Below are 20,445 nucleotides of genomic sequence, written 5' to 3' on the forward strand. Positions count from 1 at the left end.
GCATTTTCTCTGTAAATATATATTTTTTCCCAATTTTGAAAAAAAATAAAATAAAAAATCTTTATGGACATCTCATGCTAACATTTTCGACAAGAAAAAACTAATTAAATAAATACTTCTTCCATTTCCATCCTGTTCAAATGAGCAAAACTATTCAAATTTTAACTTTAAAAAATTCTAACTTTTAAGCCCGGCTTTCTCACGCCTTATTGTGCTCAGCAATTAGTTCAGTCATTTTATGATCCTGCTCCATATGGAAACCGCTTCACACTCTCCAGAGACAGTATAAGAAAGAAAAGCAAAGCATCATTTACTTCTGAAAATGCAACTCTCATCTCATTCTTGTTCAGGTCAGACAGCAATACCAGAAGTTCTTCAGATGTCTTTGCTGTGGACTCAAACCCAACAACATCAAAAGTGTCCAGAAAAAATGTTGAGGACTACATTTGGACTACTACTGGTCTTATTTTATAACTGTCATTCATTTTGATGTAAATCTTTGAACTTTCTTTACTAATTGTTTCTTGGTGGAGGGTTTGTTGCCTCATTCTTTTAGACCTGTGTGTGATTTATTTAACTTGAGACCCCTAAAGTAATTTGTTTCCTTTAGTTCACTATAATCCTTTAGTTAACCTTTAAGAATATTAAGTGTGACGAAGACAGTAAATGTATTTTTTTTGCATATTGATATTAATCAGTAAATAATGTATTTGTTTCCTTGTGTTTTTCTGCAGCTTTAATGAGTCTCTATTCAATTTAAAGAACATTATCTAGTAGAATTACACTTTTACAACAGATGTTTCACCATATATCTTCATATGCTCTACTGGCCACTTCAGAGATTATATGTTCGTAATTTTGATGATGATAATATTATCATATAATTAAAGTTTTAATCATAGACATGTTCATTCATCCACAAGACATTATTCACATTGACTGAATGATATCACAGACTCAAATATGGCATAGTTTACAGGTATGAATATATCTATGTTTAGAAACAGCTTTACTTTGACAAGCATAGTTACAGAGTAACTGAGGGATGATATATTCATGATAGTAATTTCACCACAGTGAGACCCTATAAATGTTTTTACGACACACACACAACTTTTAAAAAAATAAAAATAAAGAAAAAATTGATATTTCCCTCAAACATTTGAACGGTAGTATATATAAATTTTATTTTAAAGGGACTATATTCAGAAACCCTTGTTTTTAGTGACACCAGTGGCCATTAAATGAAATGCAGTCTGCAACTTATTACTCCTGCCCGTTCCACACCCGTAAGACCTTCGTTAATCTTCGGAACACACATTAAGATGTTTTAGTTGAAATCCGATGGCTCAGTGAGGCCTGCATAGGGAGCAATGACATTTCCTCTCTCAAGATCCATTAATGTACTGAAAACATATTTAAATCAGTTCATGTGAGTACAGTGGCTCAATATTAATATTATAAAGTGATGAGAATATTTTTGGAGCGCCAAAAAAAAAAAAAAAAAAGACTTATTTAGTGATGGACGATTTCAAAACACTGCTTCAGGAAGCATCGGAGCACAAATGAATCAGTGTGTCGAATCATGATTCAGATCGCGTGTCAAACTGTCAACGGCTGAAATCACGTGACTTTGGCGCTCCGAACAGCAGATTCAAAACACAGATTCATTATGCTCTGATGCTTCCTGAAGCAGTGTTTTGAAATCGGCCATCACTATACAAGTCGTTATTTTGGGGTTTTTTTGGCGATCCAAAAATATTCTCGTCGCTTTATAATATTAATATTAAACCACTGTACTCACATGAACCAATTTAAATATGTTTTTAGTACATTTATGGATCTTGAGAGAGGAAATGTCATTGCTCCCTATGGAGGCCTCACGGAGCCATCGGATTTCAACTAAAACAGATATAGCCTCTTCAAAATGAAATAGATAATATTAACTTTATACATACGAAAGTTTGATTTTAAGACATTTTGTTTGCTTGTGATTGATGAATGTACAGGGTAGAAATTCAAATGAATTTGCATCAAATCTGGTTGCTTTAACAAAGATTATGCTGCAAGATTTCAACTACATTTAACCCTTGAGTCAATTTAAAAAAAAAAAAAAAGTTACTCCGTGGTCCTTAGAGGACAAAAATGTGTGTCAAAATGATTGTCATAAAAGTTTGATCTCATTTTAAAGAAGACCCTTGGCAGATTATTAAGTAAAAAAAAATCAAAACAAACAAAAAAAGTAAGTTTATGAAAATGAACATTATTTTATATAAAATATATATTTAATAAAACTGCTAGAACATCAAAGCCATAAATCTAAACAGCTTTAAAAAATTAGCTTTCAGTAAGATTATGTTTGAGTACCAAAGTTCCCCCATTAGATGCCAGCAAAGGTCCACTGGTACCCACAGTGGTTGGATTTGTGATTTGCAGGACAGTAGAGTTATTCTCTCTTAAATTGTACACACACACACACACACACACACACACACACACACACACACACACACACATACAAACGCACAATTATAGCTGCATAATTTATCCAATTGGCTCTATAATATACAAGAAGCAGAAAACAGGAATAAAGCAAGTATTTGCTTTATAGGCCAAACCTAAGAAAATGGCACCACTTGTTAAAAAAAAAAAAAAAAAAAAAAAAAAAAAAAAATTGAAGCCTTGCAATCAGAATTAATGACTATAAACAAAGATTGCATAATTTTATAGTTAAATGACCCTGGGATTAAAATTGCAGTTTCAATGGGGATTTTTTTTTTTTTTTTTTTTCCCTTAAAGGGGTCATGAACTGCATTTTATAATGTTTCCTGAGGTGCACTTTTAATGTTAATATGATTTTTACATCATATTAATGTAAAATAAAAAAATAATAATAATAAAAGACCATTTTCTACCCTGATTTTAGCCCTCTGATTTGAATGCTCTGTTTGAAGGGGCGTGTCTGCTGTGACTTCAATGTAAATGCCCACTGCTGTGATTGGCTGACATCTTCGCATATGAATAAATATTATATGTGGAACCCTCTTGAATACTTTTACTACATTTTTACTATTACAGCTGTCAAGATTAACTAATTGTTAAAAGTGTTAAATATTGTTATATGTAGATCTATTCCCATGACATGAAAGGTTGCATCGATGAGCATTGTAGCCGATGACAGTCTGTTGATCACATGAATGCAGTGATCTCATCATTTCAACACGATTTCTGCACTATCACGAATACTTTCACCATAACTAACAATGCAAACATGAAGCAAATACTGCAAGTGGTTCATTGTTCAGTGTAACAGTGTCACTGATTATAACGGAAGTTTTGGAGAGAGTCCATGTGATTGACAGCTTCAGCCATTATAAAGAGAGCGTCGTTTGATATGAATTTACAATAAAAGTTTTTTTTATGCTTGATCAGTTCCAACAACAGCATTGAACAACATCACCTTTTTATTATGCTAAGCCAGCCTCTTTAAATGTCTACATTTAGTTCATCGATTTGTTTGTTTGTTTGTTTTCAGTAAAGCCATTAAAATCCCTGAAGCTATAAACCCCAGGAGCTTTTTTACCCTTTATAAGTACTGGGGCAGAACCCCCTATCAAAAAGTGTCTCCACATTTTTCTCTCCTTTTTTTAAGTTTTGGATATATAATTTACCTTTGCCTGGCAGATTTTCCCAGGCAAAATCCAGTGATATCGATACAAATCCACGCTTGAAAGTCACGTCTGTGTTAGAGTTTCATCGCTACACCATTGCCAACAGATAATAGACATAGCTTATGTGACATAGTGACTTATTCGCAAATGCCTAGTTGTAAACAGCTGGCAGAAAACACAGATGATGATGATGAACAGGTCGGTATTAATCAATCTCCTCCACCATCAGCCAAAAATGAGTAATATTGTACTGAAGGGACAGATGTATTTCACTGGGACTCGTGACCCCATAAAAAAAAAAGAGTATAGCGACGGTCCTGCAATGAGCACAAACACAAATCTCTCCAGTCTCTCTTTCTTTTCACAAACAAAATTAAGACAGAGTGACTTAATGCTGCCACCTTGTGTCTCTAAATGATTATGAATCTTCTCATTTATAACTGGTGCAACATGTACTGTAACTCATAAATACAGTGGAATATTTAATGTGTTTGACACAAAAAGGAAACAAACTAAAGTCATGCATTTTGGGTAATTTTGTTTTTTCCCCTCTAGACTATAAAGGAAACTCGTCCTCTGAATTATTTTTTATAAAGAGAAATTCACCTGAATGACCAAACTGACTATGGCTCCCTCTCTTCATAAAGGTGAATATATAATAAAAGTGCTTCTTGTTGCTGCAAAAACATTTATAACATGAACTGCAGTCAGATGATGAATGTAGCTTCAGCCGCTCAAACTGAATCACTCTTAATGTGACACACTTCTTTCATTCAGATGCTTGAGCTGTGGCATTAATGTGTTGAACAGCCAAGAGTTTAATAGAGTTAACCTAGAATTTACTGTTTCAAATATTGCATCTTTTGTTATTTGTTGATTCATTTGTATTCATTCTAATTTTTTCAGATGTTTTGGCCTGTATTACTGTCACACAAGAGACAACAGCAGTTGGTAAAGTATAGTGCTGGGGTGTTTTGACTATAAATGAGCAGATCTGTAGATTGTTGAGCTTCTGTACTGTGGGATTACAAATTTAATAATCTGTTTAAGATCTGTTGATCCTACATACTGACATCACCTCACATGAATTACTAAGGTGAGGTATATTGTGTTTTCCATTTTGAGGTAAAGATAATGACATTCTAAAGGAGATCAAGGCAGGCAGCCCAGATGTCTGAGACATTAACCTTTTGTCTTCCTGACCATTTGGCATGACAAGCTCAAGATACAGCGGTGCTTTTGTCTCTATGATAATGTAAAGGTATGGGTGATACTGTCAGACTGATTGGATTAGCACCTATGCCTGTGAATGACACATTTATGCTGATTAGATCATGGCTGGGAAATGTAGGGAATGATCTGATTCCTGTACTGCATTTGCATCCTTTGTTTAGATTGTCCACACCTCTACTCTATGTATCCCTCCCCCTTGAATGTATATGAACTACCAAGTACACTGCCTTAGTCAGACTTGATGACTGCAGCTACCGACAGCACGTGTTCTCAATAAAGAATCCTGCTGAAGATACATCCAAGTCTCCTGGTCTTTGCTTCTGAGATTTCCAACAGTACAAATGTCCAGTTTTTCTCAGCTCATGTCTGCAGACAATGTAGAAATTAATTTGGACCTGTATTAACATGTCAGGAAATCACTGTGTTTCTGGTGATTATTAATATTTTTCTACATTTTTGCAGAAATTGTATGTGAACCACTGCTATTAATGTTCTTGTACTGTAAACTCAAGTTTGGCAGTTCTGCTGTTATGTGCGTTGCTGCAGAGACGAGTAGAGTAAGGAAATCCACAATAAGTTAGGCTTTAATAGTAAACCAGGAATAGAGATACAGCATAACACAATATAGCAAACAAGATCGCAGACAAGGAGTGCAGGGAGTGAGTCCAACTTAAAGGGAGTGCTGAGGAGGACAACAGGTGCTGGGAATCCAGGGAGATGGCGGGAAGACTGATGAGGGAAGTGCAGACAGGTGTGGAGAACAGGAGGATGCTGGGAACTGGAGTCCGGGAAGGCGTGAATGTAACATCTGCTTCTCCTTTATGGAGTAATTCTATTAATGGGAAATAAAAATTGATGGAAATAGATAGAAATAACTAAAGCTGCACTTCTGGATAGATTTTATAACAATTTATTACAATAACATTTTATTAACAATAACGTGTAATGATTTCTTAAAATATTTTACAGCTATTCTCTCTGACCCCTGCTACAACTACCGTGAGCTGGACAATCCATGGAGATCCATCAATAATACAGAAAACTTCAACATGTGTGACAAGTCTGTCTCCTGGAGCGGCTGGTATCGTCTCTTCATTAACGGCATGAGCGCTCATATCCCAGACTCGTGTTTTGCTAAGTTTAGCTGTGGCACTCATGTCCCACTGTGGATACCTGATGGACACCCAACAGTTAAGGATGGAGTCGTCACTCGAGATGTCTGTGGTCACGCTTACAATTACTGCTGCTATTTCGGGTCTTTTCCCATTAAAGTCAAAGCCTGTTTTGGCAATTACTATGTCTATGAGCTGGTAAGACCAACTATCTATAATTTAGCATATACAGAATAATATACTGTGTTAATATATATATAATGTTTTGTATTATACATAGGGAATTGCCACTTTCAACTTTACTTATCATAATAAGTAAATTTACATTCAGTAATACACTTGACATATAGATGTACATGTGATCTGATATGGTATTGCATGTGTATAAACATAATTGAACATATATTTACACATGCAGTATATACACAGAGATTAAAAGTAAAGTGATTCCCTCAGTTCAACTGAGTAAAGAACCTGACAAAATCAATTTAATGGAGTTGACCTAATGTGGTCTTTTCATAGTCTGGGTAAACCCAGCCTGATCTGCCGGCGATTTGATTTTGCCCGGCAACTCAGTCTGGAAACCCGTACATTCATTTCTACTGCTCTCTGTTACACTTTTGCGGGAACCAATCACAGACTGGCTTATCCACCTTGCTCGCTATTGGCGGGTATAACACGATGACGATAGAGAAGCGACGGCAAGCAGCTTTCAAATTCTATCTGGGGCACGTTCTCAGAGCGACTCACTGCTGGATGTATTGAATTTGGTGTGTGTGATCGTGGGGCTGGTGTTCTTCAGTTTGGCCCTGTTGTCCTTTGCCCTTTGTCAGTGGAGTCCTGGAGTGAATAATGTGGCTCAAATCAACCTCTGCATCAGTCTTCTGCTGGCTCATCTTCTGTTCCTGCTCACACAACAGTTCCTGAACCTCATACGCCCTCATCAGGTGAGAATGATGAAGGAGCCCTACAGCTCAGCACAGCCTCACTGAGAATCATCATAACCGTCTCTCTTGGTCTCCAGGTGTTGTGTGCCGTGATATCAGGTGTGCTGCACTTCCTCTTTCTCTCTGGCTTTGTGTGGATGTTCATTGAAGCTGTGCTGCTCTTCATCTGTGTGAAGAACCTATCACAGATCAGCTCCAATAATAGGGTGCTGAGCAGTGGATTCTTGTGTGTGATTGGATATACGGTTGCTCTGGTTGTGGTGGCCGTGTCTGCTGCGGTGGATCATAAAGGCTATGGAAGTGAAATGTGAGTTTAGTTTGAGAGTCTCTTTGCTAAACATCTTCATCTGTGTTTGTTAATTGATTATTTTACTGTATCTTCCTCCAAACAGGTGCTGGATTAAAATCGATAAAGGCTTCATCTGGACTTTTCTGGGACCTGTTTGCATGATACTAACAGTAAACACAATTCTCATTTAATTTTTCTCATGCCTTTGTATTAAATGGAAAACAATGAGATTAATTACTATTTTTTTTTTTTTTACTTTGCAGTCAAACACGATTCTCTTCATCAAAATCATCATGATTCTGAACTCAACTCTCACAAATCTCAATGCTGAAGTTTCACAGATGAAACAAACCAAGTAACAAACATGATTTAATTGCTCTGGTAGAAAAGTACATGTAATCAATAAAGACACATTAACTCTCTCTGTTTCTCTGCAGGATTATGGTATTTAAAACACTGGCTCAGTTTGTGGTTCTTGGTTGCTCCTGGATTCTGGGTTTCTTCACTAATGGCAGGAGGGAGCTGGAGATCCTCTTCCTGATCTTGAACTCTCAGCAGGGAACCTTCATCTTCCTGATCTATTGTGTCCTCAATAAACAGGTCAAACATGTTTCAATTCTTCTCTATGAGTAAACCATTTCAGTTTCTCCAGAAACAGAAAGGGAAAGGAAAGCATCAGTATTTACTTCGAAAAATGCAAATCTAGTCTCTTAAAAAAACTTTTCTTATCTGTTTATTATAAACAAATTTCACTATGGTTGATGAGTTTCAGGGGTTAAATTGATGTCATGAAGTCACTCAGCTCCTCTCGTCTCATTCTTGTACAGATCAGTACAGGAAGTTCTTCAGATGTTTTTGCTGTGGACTCAAACAGCACTGAGGACTAAAACATCAGGATCAGGAAATAAAACTGCTGAAGTTATTTTATATGACAGAATAAATATTTTTGGATGTTAATTGTCATGGTCACTGCTCCTTTCTGCAAATGACAGAAAACATTATACAAGTGTCTTATTTTATAGCTGTTAATACTATTGATATGAAGCTCATAAACTGTTTTAGTCTTTATATTAAACACACAGGATTTTCTCAGCAGAGGGTGAAATCATATTTTTTACAGATTCCTCAAAATAATCAAACTTAAACATTTTACAAGTAAATTGTCACAGGCTCACACCACTAAATACTGTTTGTTTTTGTTCAGTTTCTCCTTGCCTTGTTTGTCATCATGGTCACTGATTTGATTTTGTCATTGTGTTCAGGTGTGCTACTGTCATTATCCCCTCTATTTAAGTTCAGCTCAGTTTGTGTGTCTTTGTCGGATTTTGTCAGTGTTAATGTTGTGTTGAAACTGCCTATCGGTGTTGGATCTTATTATTCTCTTATTTAGTGTAAAGTTATAAATTATATTTTTTTGTTTGTGGAGCTCAGAAAGCTGACTGTTTCTTCTGTAAGGATCACTTTTATATTATATCACTTTAAATATTTATATGCCTCATACAAAATGTTATATAAATGCAAAATTTATTTTCAGAATTGAGGACCACAGGTTTTATGGATATTGTGATATCCATTTGGAAATAAACTATAAAAACAACTAAATGAACAGCTAATGTCTTATTCAAAGTGAATCTGTATTGTTATTTGGCTTAAATTTTGTATTAAAACACACAAATGACTATATTACATTTTGCTTTTGTTCAGGTCCCATTTGTTACAATAGGACCAGCCAGGAGACAGAAGATAGGTTAACAGGTAGTTTATTGAACACAAGCAGAGTATTAGGATGACAACAGGTGAGTAGACAGATGCAAGTTCGTGACTGATGAATGATATGAAGAATGACACAGTCCTTTTGTGGTTGCAGAGTGACAATGGAGAATGATACTTGCTGAATGGAGCAGATGACTTCAGACAACACTTCATACCAGATAGAAGACGAGGAGAGGAGCTTGGGTACACGGAGTACAGGTAAGTAGCAAGAGGAGTCCTTTGATGCAAACGAGACCGGACAATGTGACTGTGTGTGAGTGTGTCTTAAGTAGTGCTGGTGATGAGTGTGCTGATGAGGTGCAGGTGACGGTGATTAGTATTCCGGGGATGGTGTGCGCTGTGATTGGAGGGTGCTGGAGCCTGGCTTGTCTGTGTTGGTAAGCAGGGGCTTCAGAGCGTCGTAGATCCACGACCATCCTGCTTCTACGAAGGGCCCGTTGTAGTTGGTGATGGGCTGAGTCCCAGACCCTCTCGCTCTCTCGGAACCAGTAGTCAACAGATGGTACGTCGGATGGTTCCCCAGACCAGGGGAACAGTGGGGGTTGGTAGCCGAGTACGCACTGGAAGGGTGTCAGGCCGATGGTAGATTGGCGGAGGGAGTTCTGTGCGTACTCGGCCCAACCCAGATACTGGTTCCAAGAGTCCTGGTGGCCGTGGGAGAAGGTACGGAGGAAGCGCCCAACTTCTTGTATCTTGCGTTCCGTCTGCCCGTTCAACTGCGGATGGTATCCCGAGGAGAGGCTCACGGTCACACCTAGGAGTGAGAAGAAGGCTTTCCAGACCCGTGAGATGAATTGAGGACCTCTGTCGGATACGATGTCTTCGGGGATTCCGTAGTATCTGAAGATAGTGTTGAACATAATTTCAGCCGTTTCCATGGCTGTGGGCAGGCCTCTTAGGGGAATGAGTCGGCAGGATTTGGAAAACCTGTTCACAACCACGAAGATGCAGGTAAATCCGTTGGAGGCTGGGAGATCTGTCATGAAGTCCACTCCTAGGTGTGACCAGGGTCGGTTGGGAACGGGCAGAGGAAGAAGTTTGCCGGATGGTAAATGGCGTGGGCTCTTGGACATGGCGCATTCCTTGCATCCCTGCACGTACCTCCTGACGTCGTTGGCCATGTTGGGCCACCAGAAGCGCTCTTTCAGCAGCGAGAGGGTTTCATTGACCCCCGGGTGGCCAGTGCCTAGTGAAGAGTGTGCAGAGTGGATCAGTGCGCCGTGCTCGGGTGATGAATTGCAAGCCCTGGGGACAACCCGGCGGAGTGTTGGTGGAGGCATTGGAAGGAGGGAGAGTTTCTTGAGACCAGGTGATGGGACTGACGATCATTTGTTCTGGTAGAATAGACTCAGGTTCTTCGGTAACTTCATCTGGAGCATGGATACGTGACAGAGCATCAGCTTTGATATTTCTGGAGCCAGGAGGATAGGAAATGGTGAAGTTAAATCTTGTGAAGAAGAGAGCCCACCGGGCTTGTCTGGGGTTGAGCCTCTTGGCGGCTCGGAGGTACTCCAGGTTTTTATGATCCGTTAGGACTAGGAATGGGTGCCGAGCTCCCTCTAACCAATGCCTCCACTCCTCGAGAGCCAGCTTGACGGCTAGGAGTTCCCGGTTGCCGATGTCGTAGTTTACCTCCGCCGGGTTGAGCTTGCGAGAGAAGAAGGCACATGGATGGAGTCGGCTCGGGTTCCCCTGCTGCTGCGACAAAACCGCTCCAACTCCGGTTCCGTCGACTTCCACGACGAAAGGCTTGTCAGGGTCAGGGTGCACCAGGAGTGGAGCGGTCGTGAAGGCTTGTTTCAAGGTGTTAAAAGCTTCTGTGGCAGATGGAGTCCAGGACAGAAACTTGGGCTTATTGCGAAGGAGGCTTGTGAGTGGACTGGTAATGGAACTGTAGTTATGGATGAATCTTCTGTAAAAGTTGGCAAATCCAAGGAAACGTTGGAGCTCTTTGACTGTAGTGGGTGTTGGCCAGTTCCTGATAGCTGCCACCTTCCCCTCGTCCATCCGGATGCCACTGTGGTCGATGTTGTACCCAAGGAACTGCACTGAGGGCTGGTGGAACGAGCATTTCTCTGCCTTGAGGAAGAGCTGGAAGTCCCTCAGGCGTTGCAGGACCTCCGCAACGTGGCGTTGGTGGTCGGCCATACTCCGGGAGTATATCAGGATGTCGTCAATGTACACCAGCACGAACTTATGGAGGAACTCCCGGAGCAAGTAGGGCGCCGGTTTGGCCATGGGACTGGTGAATATGGGTGGTGAGGAAGAGGTGACGGTGGATGCGGAAGTGATGGCAGGGGAGCTGGAGCTGGCGGTGACGTTTGTGATGGTGGTTGCACATTGAAAGTGCGACGAAACGCATCCACCAAATCCTGGAAAGGATCCGATTGACTCATGATTGTGTTCCGCTGTTTTGGTCTGGTCTTCTGTTACAATAGGACCAGCCAGGAAACAGAAGATAGGTTAACAGGTAGTTTATTGAACACAAGCAGAGTATTAGGATGACAACAGGTGAGTAGACAGATGCAAGTTCGTGACTGATGAATGATATGAAGAATGACACAGTCCTTTTGTGGTTGCAGAGTGACAATGGAGAATGATACTTGCTGAATGGAGCAGATGACTTCAGACAACATTTCATACCAGATAGAAGATGAGGAGAGGAGCTTGGGTACACGGAGTACAGGTAAGTAGCAAGAGGAGTCCTTGAGGTAAGCATTCAGGTAAGTCCTTTGATGCAAACGAGACCGGACAATGTGACTGTGTGTGAGTGTGTCTTAAGTAGTGCTGGTGATGAGTGTGCTGATGAGGTGCAGGTGACGGTGATTAGTATTCCGGGGATGGTGTGCGCTGTGATTGGAGGGTGCTGGAGCCTGGCATGTCTGTGACACCATTCAGGTTTTCCTATATTATTTTAATGAAATGTTCTTACAAAATATCTTAATAAACGAATAAAAAATAATATAATAATAGGATTTTAAAACCTCTTTTATCCACGTTCCACAAAAAAGCTCCATAACAGACTAACTCTGATTTGAGAAAAATATCCTAGTTTGAAATAATGCACTGAATTAGCGTTTAAAATGACCTTACTCTACCAAACTAGAAGAAGTTCCCTCACAAAATGCTTCATTTACACGTGAACCATACTCTCAAACACAACTTTCTGATGCTTTACGATATTCAATGAGGATAAAACACATTCCTCAAAATAAGAATTGCATGCATCAAAAGTACAAAAAACAAACAAACAAAACAAAAAACACCTGCATTAAATGTAGCTTTAACTGCTCATTTATTATTCAAAATCACTAGTTCTTGCATTCAACATTTGGATTATACTAGTTACCCAATAATTTGACCTTTCAATACAAAGAATCCAGGACACAATTTCATCTGTATCGGTATTTAAACCCTAGAAAATCCTCATCCACTGACTCTTCAGTGAAAGTGTTCAAGACTTTCTCCTTTTCCCTACAATCTATCTCTGCAGTGGAGGGAAAGGCAGCCTTCATTGTCCTCATGAACAACATGACAATTTACTGGACCTAGTTTTTCTACAGTTCGATAAGGGCTGATCCATTTTTCTGCAAATTTAGCTGCAAATTGTTGAAACGCCTTGGAAAGGGGATGTGCTTTCATCCAAACCCTATCATTCCTGGAATAATTCAAATTCCGATGACCAGTATCATAAAAACCTTCCTGCTTCTCCTTAGCGCAGGATATTTTTTTTAAAAATCTCTTGCAAATCTTTAAGAACCCTGAGACTGGTTTGGTGTGGCTCTAGAGCAGGGGTCTCAAACTCAAATTGGCGGGGGGCCGTTTCTGTGATTGACACCTACAGATCCAGTTCTGGCTGCATCTATAATTCTGATTTTTAATCCCCGTATCCGCTTACATATATTTATATATAATCTATTTTTAATCTCTATAATAAAATGTATAATTTAGATTTTGATCTCCATATCCATTTACATATATTATATATATCTTCCAAGGGGTTTTTTCCCTCCTAGGACTTTTTTCCCAGTGTTAGCACGCTGGGTTTTTCTCCTAGGGGGTTTTTTCCACCCCTGGGAGTCAGCCGACATTGGCTTAATGTAGCACCATCTTGTATATGTTACATATTACCACGCTTGTTTGTACAGCTTATTTTTAACCACTTCCCTTTTTTATGTGCTTCTAATATGTAAAGCTGCTTTGAAACAATTACCAATTGTAAAAGTGCTATATAAATAAATTTGACTTGACTTGACCTCATAGGAGGGCCATATTAACATTCAAGCGCAAGAAAGCACAACATTTCAGAAAATTTACTTTCCTTTGCATTATTTCTCATTTACATCAAATTTGCCTACTAAAATATCTTACCTATACTTACCTATACCTATAGCCTACTATAAATATTTTATTTACCATACTAAATGTAAACAGCAGTGTCTTTCTCATTGTTACAGAGTGTAATATAATTATATAATACTATTACTAATATAATACTACTAATATACTATTAATTGCAATAGTCTGGTGCAACTTCTCACATCCAACAAGGTGCATGGAATAAAAAAAATAATAATTTAGGAACAAAACCATCAACACTTGTGGCGTGGAGGGGTCAGAAATAAACAAAAAACATGAGCTATATATATATATATATATCAACTTTATTTTGCCAAAAAATAAAAATCTCTCATTGTTACATACATTATTAGCTTTTAATATTTAGTGGAAGTATTTTCCCTTACTTTATGTTAGCTTAAATAACATTAAAATTTTGCACAGACCAACACTGTACTGAACAAATACAATCCCTGAATACATTTGTACACTCTTCTGTTTCTTGACAGACACCTGGCAGCGCATTTGTCCAAGATGCCGTTTGAGCATCAGTAACGTTTAATGGTTGCATCGGACGCGTTTCGGTGGTTTAAATCGACGCTCGTGACTTAAAGTCGAGTGCTTTTACTGTAGGCTAATTTAGGCAAGCGCGCTCATAATAGAAGCGACGTGGTTGAGAGCGCGGCTCATGGTTGCATAGCAACGACAGACGCCACCGGAGCGAAAGCGCATTGGAAAGAAGGAAAATGCGGCGCGGCCGCTTATGTGACGCGATATTTGAATGCCCCCATAGCAACTAGAAAATAATAATAATAATAATAATAATAATAATTTAGCGGGCCGGGTTATGTTTTATTTTTGAGATCAGTTGCGGGCCGGGTAGAGGGGGAGGGCGGGCCGTAAATGGCCCGCGGGCCGGCAGTTTGAGACCACTGCTCTAGAGCATGTTCAAAAGGTCCTTTCAACCTTCTTTGCAAATAGGTACTTTCCTGAACAGATGACAATGTCATCTAGATCAGTGGTTCCCAAACACGTTCCTGGAGGTTTCCCAACACTGCATATTTTGTATCTTGCCTTGTCTGACACACCTATTTCAGGTCTTGGAGTCTCTACTTATGAGCTGATGATCTGAATCAAATGTGTTTGATTAAGGAGATATGGAAAACATGCAGTGTTGGGAGGCCTCCAGGAATTTGGTTGGGAACCCCTGATCTAGATCAACCAAACCACACTGTCCTAAACAGTCAGCCAACACCCTATTCATGAGCCTTTGATATGAGGCTGGGGCATTCTTTAAACCAAATCTAACACCTTGAACCTGTACAATCCAAAGGGGGACACAAAGGTAGTCACTGAATGGCATCAGTTGTTTGATTGGTAGGAAATTGCATACAGTCATTAAGGACCTCCAAAAAAATCAGTATGCACCTTTTCAACCACTGTTAATTTCTCTTTAGTAATGTTTTGAGCACAAAGTTTAGCATTTTCCTTTCCTTGTAAATCAATTTCCTGATTAAAAAAAAACAAAAACAAATCTGCTTGGTTCCCTTATTGGTTGAAAGAAAAAAAAATAGAAAAAAAGGAAATTAACAATGGGCTGAGGCTTCCTATATGAAGACCGGACTAGTATTACAGCACCAGGCACATAAAAAGATAAATCATGCCAATCAGAATCACACCCACGAAGTTCACTGCAAATAATGACAGATCAATAGTGACATGACAATAAAGGCTGTTTGAATAAAGGCACGACAAGGAAGTGCCTTTATTCAGTCTTATGAGGCATGGGGTGTTCTTTCATTCAGATGACCCCAACAAGAGTTTTTTTTTTTTTTCCACTTGAAACCTTTGTCTAGAGTTAAACCCTTCTTATCTTTCAAAGATCTTGAAAGAGTAACACATGCTTTCATTTTATCTCACCTGGACTATTGTAATTCTCTATATTGTGGAATATTCCAGTCTATAATGCTTCAAATGGTTAAAACGCTGCAGCTAGATTTTAAACAGGAGTTCGTAAGTGAGAACATATTACTCCAATTTTAATATCTCTAAATTGGTTGCCAGTGGTTATAGAGTTGAATTCAAAATATTTCTGTTCGTTTTTAAATCCCTAAATTGTCTGACGCCTTCCTGCCTATCTAAACTTTTAAATTTGAACACGCCAGTCAGATGTCTGCGGTCCACAAGCAGAAACATTCTGTCCCAGCCCAGATCAAAATTTAAGTCGCAAGAGGATTGTGCGATCACAGTCGTTGTCGAATAATCTCTATTTAATTATTCATGAGGTCCCTCTACTCTGTATAAATTTAACTTAATATATTAAATATATATATAATGTTTCTCTCTTTCTCATTTACAGTCTGAGTGTGATTGTTTGAAGCAGCGTGAGGGTGGAGTGTATTTTCTGAGTGAAAATTTATTTTCCATTTTCATTTTGTTATTATTTTTTTAAGTATTGTCTTTATTTTTGATTGCTTTGTTTGATTGATTTTAGGTCGCATGGGAGTTTTCCCCTTGTGTGGCCATGGCAGACTCACAAGCTAGGTTTCAAAACAATCTCATCTAATGTCACTGTGTTAAAGTGGCATCCACGTTGAGTCTTGAAGATTGTTGCTTGGCAATGGGAGATGTTGTTAGGCACAACAGTATTTTGTCAGCGTCTAAAATTAATAGTGCTGTTGTGTTTTGTTTTGTTTTTACTTCGGTGGAAAAGGCAAATGAGTTAGTAGAGAAGGGCATTGTTGTACATAATCTCATCACACCTGTTCTTCCGCTTTCAAAACCCTCAAAAAAGGTTACATTGTCTAATATTCCACCTTTCTGATGATACACTAGTTAAAGGGTTAGTTCACCCAAAAATGAAAATTCTGTCATTAATTACTCACCCTCATATCGTTCCACACTCGTAAGACCTTCCTTCATCTTCAGAACACGAATTAAGATATTTTAAATGAAATCCAGTGGCTCAGTGAGGCCTCAGTTGACAGCAATGCCATTCAAACTCTCAAGATCTATAAAGGTACTAAAGACATTGTTAAAACAGTCGACGTGACTACAGTGGTTCTACAATAATTTTATGAAGCAACGAGAATACTTTTTGTACGCCAAAAAAAAAAAAAAAATAACGACTTTTTCAACAAGGTCCTCTCTTCCTTCTTGGGCCTCTGACGAGAGCCCAAGAACTTGTTGAACAAAGTCATTATTTGTTGAACTTGTTAAACAAAGCCCTTATGTTGTTTATATTGAATGCCACAATGATTAAGTTATATTTTACTTTTTCATTTAATATACAGTTTTATGGCTTGTTTTTCATTCTCGTTCTGTTCTGAATACTGTTAAACTTGAAGAATTTGTTGTGGAGGGAACTACAATAGGTCTATGAATGTTTTGTTTTATTTACTGGTATTAAATATACATATAAATAGTGTAATTTTTTGCAATAATGAGGTTAACTGGTGTTTTTGGTGTAAAATGAATTTCTCTTTCATGAGGTTACTTCCTCTTCTTGGCCGGGTTACGTTTCTCTGTGTGTTAAACTCTAGGGGTGAGGTTTCTAAACCGTGAATGTTTAGGGGCCTGATGCAATTAAATAATGATTGTTAAATGACGATTGTTTTCAGCCGCCACATTTATCAACATACGATCATTCGTATGATAAGATTCCCAGCATACAAATGTTTGATGAATCACATGTGAACCCTGTCGTGAGATGAATTCTACACTCATATTTGCACTTGTTTCTACGTTAGATTGATAAATGAGGCCCACTGTGAGTATCACAATATGAGAATGATGTGATGCCACTGTGATTATCGCATGATCTCACGTGTATTAACTCCCTCGGGGTGGCGGTCATGCTGGCGATACCACCGTGTTTTTTTTCTTACCAGTGTGAAAGAGACTCAAAATACTCTGTCAATGTTGCACATACAATTAAGAGCTATACACCATTTTGATCTGTTGAGTATCTTCTTTTATTTGTGTACACTCAGAGTAAAAAGAAAATGTTGTGCTTTTTGTAAAATAAAAAAAACTAACATGATGCGTGATCTCTCATCTCCCTCTGAACGAAGTCCAATCTGATAGTTCTCAGAAAATGAACTGTAACTTAGTGAATACTAATCACAAAAAAAAATACACTTATGTCTAAATAAACGTTGAGATGTCAGGTTTTAAATCGTGTAAGTCAAATTGTTTTTATGTAATCTGTATGAAAAAAGAGCCATGTCAGAAGTCCATGATTCAGCTCATTATCCGCTAATTCGTCCACGCCCACAGAACGAGCGCTATTCAGATGCAAATTCATATACATCATCTCAATCGTGTATTTATTGTCTTGAAAAGTGTTTATCTGGATGTTATAGCGATCTCTGGACTCTGTTAGTTCCTGGAGAGTCTCATGGTTGTTCTTCTTCAGATTCATTTGTGGACTAAAGGTGCACGGAGCGCCCTCTGGTTGCAAGTATGAATTGAAAACACAGTATCCAGCGCTCACAGTGATGACAATAAATATTAAATAAATATTACTCCTCTGTATAGAAAATTGACATAAACATATGAGAATCCATCAATATTTTTCCAAATGTGCATGCTTTTAAGCTAAAAGCCTATATGAAATGGCATAGAGGTAACATAACTGTCCAGACACTTTGCATCACAGAAATACATTATATTTTAAAGTATATAATAGAATACCATTATTTTAAATTGTAATAATATTTCACAGTATTGCTGTTTTTTTCTGTATGTTTGATTTACACCATGATGAGCTTGAGACATGATCACAGAGGGTTTTTTCACAGCCTACCTGACTGAAAGAGCTCATTATTTATGCAGGTCATTAAAGCTCATTATGCGATTCTTTTGTCTTCTCAGGTGTAAATGACCCATTATTCATGATGATTCACGCCTCCATGCATACTGTGTTTCTTGACAAAAAGTGTCTTACAAAATTTAAATCTCTCTATTGTTTTATATGAACGAGTCTAGGCAGCATAATTTTTACATAATTTTGAAGCAAAAACTCAAGTCTACAACCTCTAATACCCAGAAGTCTTGTGAACATAGATTTAATATATATTTTTTGGCTTTATTTCAGTGACTTAAGTTTTTTGTTTTTTTAATAACCATGCATAAACGTTATTCCTTCAAAAACACAAACATGTACATACATGTTCCTCACATATTATTGTAGCCTAGTTTGTGCTGAATACAGTGTAATGACACTTTTGTCATTTATATGTTTATGAACAACTGAAAAAAAAGCACAAATGTCAGGGCATGTCAAAACTTCTCAAGGCCCCAAAAATCCTCAGACCCCTGAGGGTTAAAACACGTTGCTTTTGTTCATCTCACTTTCAGGTTTTCCTGTATTATTCTAATGCACTTTTGATACAGAATATCTTAATTAACAAATAATAATAATTGTTTTATTTATTTATTTATTTTTCACACTTCACAAAAGAAAAAAGCAACATAATAGACTGACTCTGATTTGAGTGCAATACCACCAGTATGAAATTTGAAACAATAAGTAAAGCCAAAGCATTTCTGCATTTAAAATGTAACATAAATAACCCTTTGAACTGTTATGCACATCTGGAGTCAATAATCATATAGAGGGATGGATGAGAGTTGAAATGTCCATCTTATTGAGGAAGTTAAGAAGGGAATGTTGGAATAATGTTGCCCTCAGAGCAGCGGGTGTTTTCAATTAACAAGCGTCATAATGAAGGCGTGTTAATAAGGAGCTCAGCAGATAAAAAGGGGAAAATAGCGCACCTAGGAGGCATTGTTCCTGTTATCCAGCTTGGAGGGTGAACGCGGTGATGTGTGAGGCGACGAGTGACGTATGTGATGGTTCCGGCCTGCTGTTTTTGGACGTGCTCTAGTGAGTTTGAGAGAAGAAAATGATCGCTTGTACGTACAAGTGTCATGCAATTCCGCTCCAGTTTATGCGTGTTGGTGCAGCTGATATGGATGGATTTCCGACTAGACGCCTCGTCGTTCTCTTAGCACTCATCATGTGAACCTGAAATCTGCTCAAACCTGTTTTAAGCATGCGGATGTGGATGGAAACGCATGTATTTGGTGACGTGTTTTGGAACTTTCATTGTACCATTGTACTGTCATATTGTACGATTTGTGAGTGACTGAAAGAAGAAAAAAACAACTCTATTTGCTTGGGCCATTTACCAGGACAGTCACCAACTGTTCAAAGCTGAATTGACGTTGTATTCAAGCTGTTTCTCTCTACCGGAGTCATGTGAACATTGTTGCTCCTTATGCAAATTTGTCACCTTGTCAATGTGTTGTTGTTGTGATTTTATTATTACTATCATTATTATTATTATTATTATTAATTTTTTTCCCCCTTTCCCTTTTATAATTAAACTAAATGAACTGGAGAATTTGAATTTGTTTATTGTAACTGGTGGCTTTAGAGCTATCTGGGAAATATTTAAATTTGACAGTCTTTACTGTCTGGTGCCCGAAAAAAACAAAAAAACTACATTTTGAGGTTTAAAGTGTACAGCTGGGTGTCGCCACCGTTACAGAAGTGGCGCCCGAACAGGGACTTCTGAAACCTTAAAAAAAAAAAAAAAAATTCAAAGAGAATTTGCTTGATCGAACTCAGAGAAATCCAACATTTCTGTTTTTCTTTTTTTTTTTCTTTTTGCTTCTACTTGCATTTCTATTTGGAATTGGTATTGTCTTTCATGCTATTGATTTTCTGCTGAAGTGGTTGTGAAAAAAAAAAAAAAAAAACTGGTGATTAAAATAAGCATTTACTGGGTCAATCTTTGTGCTGAATGTAACTGTTGTTGTATACCTTCTGCCATCTTTAAAAAATATTGTAATTTACTTTGTTTTGTTTTGGTGCCCCTGTTGTCAAGGAATTGGCCCATACATATTAGACATTATTCATTGATTTTTATTTTTGCATTACATTACTGATTTTACACACTTTGAAATGGCCACTACCCCATTTTCCCCATCAGCTTCTGTGGTCATTGACCCCCCAGACATAGCAACTCCGGTCTGGCTGCCTCCACAACCCAGACTTCCAACTCATGTTCCCA

Source organism: Chanodichthys erythropterus, chromosome 12 (assembly GCF_024489055.1).
Source record: "Chanodichthys erythropterus isolate Z2021 chromosome 12, ASM2448905v1, whole genome shotgun sequence".
Taxonomy (NCBI): domain Eukaryota; kingdom Metazoa; phylum Chordata; class Actinopteri; order Cypriniformes; family Xenocyprididae; genus Chanodichthys; species Chanodichthys erythropterus.